Source organism: Eriocheir sinensis, unplaced genomic scaffold, assembly GCF_024679095.1.
Source record: "Eriocheir sinensis breed Jianghai 21 unplaced genomic scaffold, ASM2467909v1 Scaffold574, whole genome shotgun sequence".
Lineage (NCBI taxonomy): Eukaryota > Metazoa > Arthropoda > Malacostraca > Decapoda > Varunidae > Eriocheir > Eriocheir sinensis.
In genome coordinates, this window is record NW_026111914.1 from 182,501 (window position 1) to 195,408 (window position 12,908).

Sequence of the window (12,908 nt, forward strand, 5' to 3'; positions counted from 1 at the left end):
TCTCTCCCGAAGCAAAACTTGTTCGAAGCGGGATTCAGATGGACCCACACTCTCAAACATTTCGGAGCTTACACACCTACATTTGGTAAGGCTTTCGTAGAGGAGGTTGTGTTAGTATTTCTTTGGGTAGTTTTATGAGTCCAGTGATAGTTTAACAAGGCTTTTGCACTGGGAACGTGGAACACACTCTTGAAAACCCGACCAGGACCCATATTCTCAAACATTTCGGAGCTTACACACCTACATTTGGTAAGGCTTTCGTAGAGGAGGTTGTGTTAGTATTTCTTTGGGTAGTTTTGTGAGTCCAGTGGTAGTTTGACAAGGCTTCTGCACTGTGAACGTGGAAAGCACTCTTGAAAACCCGATCAGGACACATATTCTCAAACATTTCGGGGTAAGGCTTTCGTAGAGGAGGTTGTGTTAGTATTTCCTTGCGTAGTTGTATGAGCCTAGTGATAGTTTAACAAGGCTTCTGCACTGGGAACGTGGAAAGCACTCTTGAAAACCCGACCAGGACCCATATTCTCAAACATTTCGGAGCTTATACACCCACATTTGGTAAGGCTTTCGTAGAGAAGGTTGTGTTAGTATTTCTTTGGGTAGTTTTATGAGTCCAGTGGTAGTTTGACAAGGCTTCTGCACTGGGAACGTGGAAAGCACTCTTGAAAACCCGATCAGGACACATATTCTCAAACATTTCGGGGTAAGGCTTTCGTAGAGGAGGTTGTGTTAGTATTTCCTTGCGTAGTTGTATGAGCCTAGTGATAGTTTAACAAGGCTTCTGCACTGGGAACGTGGAAAACACGCTTGAAAACCCGATCAGGACCCCTATTCTCAAACGTTTCGGGGTAAGACTTTCGTAGAGGAGGTTGTGTTAGTATTTCTTTGGGTAGTTTTATGAGTCCAGTGATAGTTTGACAAGGATTCTGCACCGGGAACGTGGAACACTCTCTTGAAAACCCGATCAGGACCCATATTCTCAAACATTTCGGGGTAAGGCTTTCGTAGAGGAGGTTGTGTTAGTATTTCCTTGCGTAGTTGTATGAGCCTAGTGATAGTTTAACAAGGCTTCTGCACTGGGAACGTGGAAAGCACTCTTGAAAACCCGATCAGGACCCCTATTCTCAAACATTTCGGAGCTTATACACCCACATTTGGTAAGGCTTTCGTAGAGAAGGTTGTGTTAGTATTTCTTTGGGTAGTTTTATGAGTCCAGTGGTAGTTTGACAAGGATTCTGCACTGGAAACGTGGAAAGCACTCTTGAAAACCCGATCAGGACCCATATTCTCAAACATTTCGGGGTAAGGCTTTCGTAGAGGAGGTTGTGTTAATATTTCCTTGCGTAGTTGTATGAGCCTAGTGATAGTTTAACAAGGCCTTTGCACTGTGAACGTGGAAAACACTCTTGAAAACCCGATCAGGACCCATATTCTCACACATTTCGGGGTAAGGCTTTTGTAGAGGAGGCTGTTGTGTTAATATTTGCTTGGGTAGTTTTATGAGCCCAGTGATAGTCTGACAAGGCTTCTGCATCGTCAACGTGGATAAACACTCATAGGAACCCGACTAGTCTTCTTTGTGGCTTTTTGAAGTATTTGCTGTGAGAGCCGAAATTTAAGCGTCTGAGAATGTTGACCCCAGGTTCGCGTCACGTCTCGGCTCACGGAAGTATCAGATCTCTCTTAAAGGGGTTGGCGCCCGCAAGGGAATACGTTTAAAGGAAAATAAAGCTCCCGGATCCTTACGGCATGTGTTAAGTCTTTAAGAAATATATACCCTGTGTGAAATTTGTCATAATCTCTCCGTCTATTTCATCGCAAGTTTCCGATTTTCTTCTGTTCTTGTTTTCCTGTATTTGTTCCTCTTCTACTTTTTGTTCTTTCTCCTCTTCCTTCTTCTTTTTTTTTTTTAAAGGGGATGGCGCTAGCAAGGAAACATGGTTGAAAAATAGCTCCCGGTTCTCTGTGGTACGTATGAAGTCTTTTAAAAAAAATATAAATCTGTACGAATCTCTCAGTTTAGCAAAGAAATATGGTTGAAAATAGCTCCCGGTTCTCTGTGTTACGTATGAAGTCATTTAAAAATATAAATCTGTTCTTGTTCTTCTTTTTGTTCCTTTCTTACCTCGTCTTCTTCCTCCTCTTCCTTCTTCTTTAAAGTGGTCGGCGCAAGCATTAAGGGAATAAGGTTATGTTGAAAAATAGCTCCCGGTTCTCTGTGGTACGTATGAAGTCATTTAAAAATATAAATCTGTTCTTGTTCTTCTATTTGTTCCTTTCCTACCTCGTCTTCTTCCTCCTCTTCCTTCTTCTTTAAAGTGGTCGGCGCAAGCATTAAGGGAATAAGGTTATGTTGAAAAATAGCTCCCGGTTCTCTGTGTTACGTGTGAAGTCATTTAAGAATATAAATCTGTTCTTGTTCTTCTTTTTGTTCCTTTCCTACCTCGTCTTCTTCCTCCTCTTCCTTCTTCTTTAAAGTGGTCGGCGCTAGCATTAAGGGAATAAGGTTATGTTGAAAAATAGCTCCCGGTTCTCTGTGTTACGTGTGAAGTCATTTAAAAATATAAATCTGTTCTTGTTCTTCTTTTTGTTCCTTTACTGCTTCGTCGTCTTCCTCCTCTTCCTTCTTCTTTAAAGTGGTCGGCGCAAGCATTAAGGGAATAAGGTTATGTTGAAAAATAGCTCCCGGTTCTCTGTGGTACCTTTATGAAGCCGCTAAAAGTGTTACCATGTGTCAAATCTGTTCTAATCTTCGCCTATCTTATCACGAGCTTCTGAGTTTTCGTCTGTTTCCTTTTCTTCTTTTTTCTTCTTTTTGTTAATCTATTTCCTGTTCTCTCCTCTTCCCTCTTCTTTAAAGGGATGGGGCTCGTAAGGGAAGTTCTTGTTTTTCTTCTTTTTGTTCCTCTTCCTACTTCGTTTTCTTCCTCTTACTCCTTCTCCTCCTCCTCCTCATCATCATTATCATCATCAGCTGTTCCGTCTCAGTCTTGAACGAGTTGCTGTGATGTTACGAGTGGAAGACTGTGCATCCCACACTCTCTCTCTCTCTCTCTCTCTCTCTCTCTCTCTCTCTCTCTCTCTCTCTCTCTCTCTCTCTCTCTCTCTCTCTCTCATAAGGGTTGACAATTAAGGGGGAAAGTCATTTTTACGGTCGTGTTCGGACATTTTGATCTCCTGCGGGCGTAATTTTTCGTCTAGACTAATGATTTGTTTATAGTTTAAACACTAGACTGTGAGGTACCCCTGATATAATTTTCATAAAAATTGATGGATTTTTTTTTTTTTTTTTAAGTTTTACATATTCTCAAAAAAAAATCGTATTCACAGAAAACTATTCAAAGTAAAGGAATATCCTTTATATGAGATTTAAAAGACACCCAACGGAACAATACTACATATTATCATTTGTATTTCGCAAATAATAAGTGCACAAAACAAAATCAATTCAAGCGGTAATTTTTTTCTGTAAAAACTACCGAAAAAAAATCACAGCTCCTACAAACCTCGACATTAACGAATCTCACTATGTAGTTTTGTAGATCATTCTCTTCTGAGTATTATGCTGCAAAAAAAAAAAAAAAAAAAAATCGTCCCAATACAAGTCGAGATATATAATTCTTTACATTAAAATTTTCATTTTGAGAAAAAAGCACTTTTATGTTTAGGTGACATTGTACGGTACAGAGATGTTTTCTAGCACAACACAACTATGTCTCGTTCCTTATCTAACTCTTCTGATAATGTTCAAGAGGTCAGATTTCCAAGGAAGCTCTTTCAGGTCATCTCAGGTCACTGCTACGGGAAAGGTGTGCTCACAATTGATTTTCCTCGAAGTAGATTTAGGCACCTTCATACGTTTCTTTGCAGCCTCACTCCTCTTCACTACCATACTGTCTGAAAATCCACTGGAAGACGGTATAAGCTGGCGAAAAAGAAACGCACGTGTGAGTGCAGAGCGCGTGTACCTACTACCTCCTCCTCCTCCACAAAATCAATACTGCCTCCCCCTCCCCGCTACACACTCACTCTCTCCCCGCGTGGAGATGTGGAGAGACTATCATACAGTACCATAATTACATATAATCACAAAAAAATCGGAAGAAAAGGATGCAAATAGAAGATACACAAAGAGAAGTGACAGTATATATGTTTAAATCCCCCGTGGTAGGCGGTGGCCGAAGTGATAGCGTACTGGACCCACATTCGCCGCGGGTTCGAATCCTCACGCTACCACTCGGATTTTTCAGTCACCGCCGAGTGGCTTAAAACTACCCACATGCTGTCCTGAAGACCACCCATCAACCCGGACTCTAGAGGAAGCCGTCCAAGCGAATCAAGAACGAGTTCCGGGGGGCAGCATGAGCCAATGCAAGATGGCGCCACTATAAACACTCGCCTGCGCCAGAACGGGCTGGGCCGACCATCAGGCCCCACCTGGAAGAAGCCTTGGGCCGACCATCAGGCCCCACCGGGAAGATGCCTACCGGCGCAATAGGCAACAACGTAAAAAAAAAAAATAAAAAAAAATAGGGTAGTAGGTATTTAATTAAAGGCCACCATGACGCTCTAACGCTTGGCAGTGCGGCGCATTACCTCGGCACCAGCCTCGCAAGTTCATACTGAGATTTTTTTTTAAATTGATTTTTTCCACCGTAAAAATGACTTTCCACCTTAAGAGCTGTGACATGTAATCTGATGTCAGGTTATTTAGCCTTGGCAGAGGATTTTATAAGGTTTCACCAGACACTCACATCACCTTCCCTCCCCCAACCACGTGTGTGTGTGTGTGTGTGTGTGTGTGTGTGTGTGTGTGTGTGTGTGTCTCTCTCTCTCTCTCTCTCTCTCTCTCTCTCTCTCTCTCTCTCTCTCTCTCTCTCTCTCTCTCTCTCTCTCTCTCTCTCTCTCTCTCTCTCTCTCTCTCTCTCTCTCTCTCTGTCCCATTTGTCGTGTAGGCTATGGCTGTGACGGATTTTCAGAAACAAAGAGTTGGCTTTTTCATCATTCTTTTCTTTTTTTGCCCTTGAGCTGTCTCCTTTCCTGTATTAAAGAAATCTTCAGCATCTGTGTACATTATCTTGGTCCTGTACAACTATTCATAAGCACAACTTAATCCTTTAACGTGATGGCTGTGAAATACCACGTACCCATGTTCCTTACGCGATGATTCTGTTTCCAGACCACTATTGTCAAGAGCTATGAACACCAGCAGAAGCCGTATTAAATAAAGCCTTTGGAAGTGACGTTTAACATTCAAAGGCGAGATTCCTTCTAAGTTTCCTTCTAACCAACGGAAATTGCGGGTTTACTTCGGGGGGAAAAAAAAAACGCCGAAAAGATAAAAATCAGTCTGTCGTGAAAGCTATTCCTTCAACACGCTTGCCTAAGTGTTCTCGTGGCAGGCAAATGTCGAGACGTTCAAGATATCATGCTGCAAATTCCGCGATCTAAAAGTGAGACGTGAAAATAAGAGATGTATTACTAAACATTTCGGCGCCCAAGCACACATATTTGACAAGGCCTTCGTAGGAATTTGGGGTATTTCCAGGGGTAGTTTTATGACTTTGCTGGTAGTCTGAGCCTTCTTCTGTACCATGAACCTTAAAAAACACCGATTAAAACCCGATTGATCCCCTCATTAACCTTTAGAAATAGCTGATGTGAGACCTAAGAAGCGTAAGCAAGGTGGGTCGGTGGGTGGGTGGCGCCGGGGTGAGCTCATGTTGACGGGCGCGACGAATCTGGCGACGTCTCGTTCTTTGTGCATCTTGAAGTGCTCGCCTTCCTCGCCCGGCCGGTTTTGTTGCTGTTCGACAGTTTGTTGGGGATAACATAACCCACAAGGGGGGAGTGAACGATGCATGCTGAAACAACCTACCGAAGCATTTTCTTTTGTTTTCTTGTTCTTCTTCTTACTTTACTGTCACTTTTTTTTTCTTTTTCATATCCGTGTCTGCTCATCGAGAGGACTCTGGGTTTATATCAGTCTTTATGTATTCTATTGATTCCCTTTCACGGATGGCAATAATATTAATAACACTACTGCTACTAATACTAATACTAATACCACTACTATTACTACTGCTGCTAATACTAATACTAATACAAATACGCTTTTACGGATCGCAATAATATTAATAACACTACTAATACAACAACAACAACAACAACAACAACAACTACTACTACTACTACTACTACTACTACTACTACTACTACTACTACTGCCAATACCACTACTACTACTACTACTACTACTACTACTACTACTACTACTACTACTACTACTACTACTACTACTACTACTACTACTACTACTACTACTACTAATAATAATAATAATAATAATAATAATAATAATAATAATAATAATAATTCTATCGTGTCATTGTGAAACAGCCCAGTGCGTGCCATGCGTGCTAGTACTAATTAATGGGAGGTGCCACAACCACTCCCTGTGACACGCGGGGCAGGGATCGAGCTCCGGCCCTCACGACAAGTTAGATTCCAAGATAAAGAAAGTGTACCAGGCCGCAGCTTTGGAACTCTCTATATGGAAGAGCCCCAAATAACTGTGAACATATATGAATAATGAATCCCTTTACCGAGGCGGGGATCGAACTACGGCCCTTCCGAGTTGTAGACCAGGAGAAAAAAGTGAATTACACCAGGCAACCGCTTAGAACCCTCAATCTGTAAGTGCCCCAAATGGTAATAGGCAAATATGACATCCCTTATCCGAGGAGTTTAACCGAGGAGAAAGAAAAGTTGCAGCAGGTCGTCGTTTTGAAACCCTCTATCTATAGGAGCCACAAATAATTATAAACAAATATGAATAATGAATCTCTTGTCCTTAGCGAAGATCGAACTGACCGACCCTCACATGTCGTAGTTCTAAAGAAAGAACTATTGCACCAGGCCACCATTTCGAAACCCTCTATCTGTATGATCCCCAAATTATTATAAACAAATGAATAATGAATCTATTGGTGTTTGATGTATTAAGATAATCTAATTCCCATGAGTAGATACAGCTTAACAGAAATTAGATTGGACGCCTTAAGTAGAAAAAAGGAAAATAAAATGAGATAAGTAAAACGTCCTCTTCACGAAGGTTCCATTACGTGTTAAACAGAACGATGATTGTGTCTAGAAACTTGAAGAGCGGCAGGCAGTCATACACACCATCAATAAAAAAAATAAAAAGCCACGCACAGCAATTCCGAAACTGCCTTTTTTTCTGAACAGTAAGTTAGCAAAGTATGGCCCCAAGGTCGAGAATTCCAGCGGGACTCATAAATATATTCACGTCCCATTCCGTTGAATTATGAAGTGTCACATTCCACCTGCAATGACGGTCGCCTTGCTTCAGTCGATGAGCAAGTAGCAACACCCTGTCCCTGCTCATGTATTCGGCTGCCTCACTCAATACCCACGATACTATTGCATTACTAATATATCTCTCTCCTCGTACATCATTGGGTCATACTTTTATACAGTCTGGCACCCAAACACACGCAGTTGCTAAGGTTTTCGTAGTTATGGAAAGCCTCTCCATGAGTAGTTTTATGACCTTGGTGGTTATATAACTGAGTGGCTGCATAAGAACCCGGATTCGCGTCCCTCCCGCCGCCACAAGCTAGCTGGGATTTTTCAGTCACCGCCGAGTGGCCTACACTACCCATATGCTGTCCTGAAGACCACCTATCAAGCCGGATTCTTGATTCTCTCTCTAAACATAGGATCAAAGATGAGCCAAGCAAGATGGCGCCTCTATAAACACTTGTCTGCACCAACACACTGAGGCCGACCATCAGGCCCCACCAAAAAAGCCTATGCCAGCGCCAAGGGAGAACGTAAAATAAGTTATAGGTATTCTTCTCTTACATCACTGGGCCATGTTCTTTTACATTCCGGCGCATAGGCACACACATTTGCTAAGGCTTTCGTAAGAGTTGTGTGATTTTTTTTTTCTTTTTCAGCTAGCAGGACAGCGTATCCAGTCCAGCAGAGCGCCTCATCTCGGGTCAGAAGGAAGAACGCTGCGCACTGGACTTCTGATGTAGCAAAAAGGAAAATAAGATGATCCCAGAAAATTATTTTGTATGTTTTTTTTCCGTATAGTAATTAACTCTTATATAACCACCGACATAAATATTGACCATGGGTAGTTTTGTGACCCTGGTGGTAGTTAAAGGAAGCCTCTGTGTCATGAACGTGAAAACAACACTGCAGAGAGCCTGTTTAATCTTCTTCTCGGCCTTGGAAGTGGTCGATGGTGGAGGGGGAAGCTTCTCAGAATACGAAGCTTTGTGTACCACCTTGTATATATGAACTTAGAGTTGTGTAATGTTATAAGCTTAAGCTGTAATGATTTTTTTTATGGTTTTGTTATATATTTCTACACCGTCTGAAAGGTCAACGGTGGACATTGATCCTCTTTCTTATAATAAAACATGAATAAACACAACACGAATAACTAGTTAACTAACTAACTAACTAGCTAAGTAACTAATTAATCACCTTACCAACTAATTAACTAACTAACCGACCAACCGACTGACTGACTGACCTACTGACTGGCTGACTGACTAACCACAAACTCACCAACAAACAAACTAACTTACTAACTAAATAAATAAATAGCTAAATAAGCACAAGATAAATAAATAAATATATACGTAAGAGGCTAGTTCACAGTGTCATTTTCCTCATGAAGTCTGACAGAAAAAAGAGCAACAATAAAAGAAATTCGTGTGCGGAATGCTGAGAGATGCAAAAGAGGAGGAATAAGGAGAGGAAAATCACTCCTAAATCTCGTTCAATTCTCCTCAATGCCTCTCCTCATCTTACCTTGTCAGCGGGAGTCTGCCATCCAGCAATCAACCCACAGCGCAGAACAGCAGCTATCAAGTCAGCCAGAACGCCTCCTCACCTCGGCTCAAAAGAAAGAACACTACGCACTGTACATCTGACGTAGAAAGAAAAGGGAAATAAGTGTAAAAAAATGTCTATGTGTGATTTTTTATTCTTTTTCAGCTAGTAACAGGACAGCAATTACGTATCAAGTCCGGTCGACCGTCTCATCTCGGCTCAGAAGAAAGACCGCTGCGCACTGTACATCTGACGTAGAAAGAAAAGGGAAATAAGAGTAAGGAAATGTATATTTGTGATTTTGGTTTCTTTTTCAGTATAGACTGACGTGATTCTAGAGAAAGTTTTACACGACTTCTGTACCATGAACGGGAAAAAAACACCCATGAAAACCCGGTTAATCTTCTCTGTGGCACTGGAAAACTCTTAATTGGAGTCTGATATGTTTAAGAATATGTACTTAAGTCTCCAAGAAATGAACGTGCCGTAAGGAAAGAAACTAAGATATGCCCCTTGTAGTTTTGGGGTGTTAGAATGAAAAAAAAAAAATGCTGGGCGAAATCAAGTCTGCAAGAAAGGAATATATCTATCTAAGAAGCTTAACCAACTATTGCCTTATCAGCATTCAAGAGATCTTTCGTGCATCGGTTAACGACATCAAGAGAATGAATATTAATGCGAATCGTCATTTCCCAGACACATAGCCTAATTGGGTGTCTCCTTGCCCTGCCGTCTCATCCAACTTTGAGAAGACATGGGATGCAGTCAAGATATCATTTCTTCATTACACAAACACACAAATATTAACATAAATACTAATACGGGAGTATAATTAGACTATTCCTTGTGCCCCTTCCTCCTTCTATGGCGGTACAAAGGTTGATATACACTAATATATACAATGTTGGTGATTTGGAGTAATTATGTACATCGGTGACTTTGTTATAATATAGGTGATGATTTGGTAAGTGTGTATGATGTAGTGACCCAAGACCCGATGAAATATGGAGGATGTGTGTAATAGAAGGCGGAAGGGAAAGAGAACGTGGTAAGTCAAAGGGTAGACTAAAGAAATGAAGGTGAAGAAAACGGGAAGATTTAGAGGGTCACTACACTTCCTTATCCCAAGTTGCACCACAGTGAAACCGCAAACGAGATCAATTTGTAAAGGCAATTGGCCCATCAGGGAGCATTGCCGCCTCCACTTATCTATCTTCCCACATTCTTAAACGTTCCGGGTTCCTATTGCGACTATTCCCCAAGGCCACAGAGGAGATTAACCGGGTTTTCATGGGTGTGTTTTCCCGGCTCAAGGTGCAGAAGCCATGTCAAACTTATCACTAACATTACAACACCGTCTATGCAAACCCAAGCAACTTTTAGACGAGAGGCTTTTCAAACAGGCGGACTGATGCGCCGATACGTTTGAGAACAGCCTGCGACTCCTGCCTTGGTTGGATTCTCACAAGCTTCCGCCTCACACATTAAATATTTCTAGAGGCAAAAAAGGAGATTAATCGCGTTATAATGAGTTTTTTTGGGGGGTCCTTCGTACAGAGTAGGCGTCACACTACCACTAAAGTCATTAAATTACCCCTGGAAATGCCCAAAACTCCTGCGAAAACCGTGTCAGATAGGGTGGTATAGTCCAGCAAATCTTAAGTGGCGGCTCTGACGTAGACAGCCCGGTAGACACTGGTGCTATGTCTCCATCTGACCTCGCGCACCGTACCTCTCACACCCTTCTCTCTCTCTCTCCCCGTGTCTCTCTCTTTCTCTCTCACTCTATAGTATAAAAACAAATATGTTTTTTATGATTGATTCTCTATCTGTGAGTGAATACAAATAAATTTGTACAACACTTGGCAGAGTTGCAACGTTGCAACAGGGTCTAGCGGGCTGTCTACGTCAGAGCCGCCACTTAAGATTTGATTTTTTATAGTGGGTGGGTGGGTGCCGAAACCAGGGGTGCCAGATTATCGTATTCACCATATTGTATTTACCGTTTCCGGACACTTAATTAATGTAAAAAGACATCAATAATTAACCAATGCACCGAGAACTATAAATTAATCCAGTCATTGGGGTGAAGGAGACAGTTTTTGGGTCGGAAATCGGCAAATTTAAAAGGGCCAGTACGACAATCTGGCACCGCTGGCCGAAACATCAAATTTTGAGAATAGGTACAGTTCCTGGCTGCACTCCATTGTTTTTTATCGCTTTCTCCATTTAAAAGCCTCTCGTAGAAGTTGCTGGGATGTTGCTGGAATGTTTTGTGATCCCGGTGATAGTTTTACCCGACTTCTGCACCATGAAAAGGAAATTCACCCATGAAAACCCAGTTAATCTTCTCTGTGGTCTTGTAAAATTGTTGTAACGGGAGCGCGATACGTTTGAGGATATGAACCTTAACCCTATCCGCTCCGACGTTTTCAAATTTTTGCGATCGTAACACCTAGCATCGTACTCATTTATCTGAACAACGATATAACGCTCATGAACAATAAGTACTGGTACCGAATCAATAGTGTAAAACAATAATGAATAATGAGTGAAAAGAAGCTAGTGGAAAGTTTAAAAAAAAAAAATAATAACGGTATAAAAAGTGCTGAGGGGAGGCCAGATATGTACCCCCTCGCATCGGATAGGGTTAAGTCTCCGAGAAAATAATTAGACGTAGAGAAGGAAACTAAGATTCACCAGTTTTCACGTAAATATTTTCCCCATTTTTCATTTGGTTGTAACGGGCGCCGACATGTTTGAGGATAGGATACCATTCCTGGCTACACCACCACCACCACCACCACCATCTTGCCGTCACTCACCCACAGTCCTGCGTCACACACACACACCCGCTCAATAATTCAATAGGCTGCATACGACAACGAAAATTACCCGTTTAAGTAGATTTGGTCGACCTGCTGCTCTGAAAATGGCCACATCCAGGCGAGACGGACCTTACAAGGCCCTCTCCTACCTCAAGCTCCCCCCAACCCCTCACTGAGCAGGGAAAATGACGGGGAAAATTGGTTAAGTGGGTGAGTGGCTGGCGGCGCACTGCCCGATCCCCCGCCAGCACAGCACCGGTTCGAACGAGATGCCTCGAGCTCCGAAGGCCAAGTGGATCAAGGACTCAAGACCACGACGTCACTGGTTGGTTGCCTGGTAGCTCATACGTGGACCTCCACCTCTCAACACCAACGACAACGCCATCATGTCACGCTAAGCAGTTTAATCCTTCTACCTCTTCTCCCCTGTAGATTTGTTCTCCCTGAGGTATGTCGTCTAATCTTTCTTTGGTAAATATAGTTATTAACGCCTCGCTCATTTCCTCATCTGTATCTATCAGTGATTCTCCTGACTTAAGCGGCCCTATCTTATCCCTAACCTTGGTCTTTTTTAAGTTGAAAGAAACCCTTTGGATTGGTCTTTGCTTCCCTGTCAATTCTAATCTTATAATTACGTTTTGCTATACGCGTGCTTTTCTTTACTGTTCTGACTAAATTGTTGTAACTGTCCCTCAGGTGAGTTCCCCCCCCCCCCTTCTTGATTTTAACATATAATCCTCTTTTCCTTCCTATTTCAGTTTTTAGCCTGTCTGTCATCCATCGCGGGTAATTACCTGTTGACCTGGCTTCCCTATGAGGTATAAACTGTTGCTGACCTAGTTTGCTTTTTCTCCTCTATTACTTTAAGTGAGGCGTATTGCACCATGACACACACACACACACACACACACACACACACACACACACACACACACTGAAAATGAACAGCACTCAGCATCACCAAAAAGAAAAGAAAGGAAAATAAAAAATGAAAAAAAGACCAACAGCTTACTTGTCCAACTTGTATCATTATCATCATTCTTCAGTATATCGATCACTGATAAGAAAAGGAAACAATAGGAAACAAAAGGGCATAGATGATTTCAAATGCCCCTTAATACTACGAAAGCCATGTCGATTTGTTAATAGTACGATAATTATTGATAACAGGAGGTCATATATAATGCATGAATTTGAATGCCCAGA

The 12,908-nt window shown here is 41.9% G+C and overlaps 1 long non-coding RNA gene across 1 annotated transcript; it reads right to left on the bottom strand.

Annotated features, from left to right (window-relative positions):
* Positions 1-7,886: 7,886 nt before the first annotated feature.
* On the bottom strand, positions 7,887-12,197 carry LOC126993172 (uncharacterized). Its single transcript, XR_007747491.1, has 3 exons — positions 11,770-12,197; positions 8,854-8,971; positions 7,887-8,057 (listed from the first exon to the last, which is right to left on the bottom strand). It is a non-coding gene; the product is annotated as an uncharacterized LOC126993172 (long non-coding RNA).
* Positions 12,198-12,908: the final 711 nt, after the last annotated feature.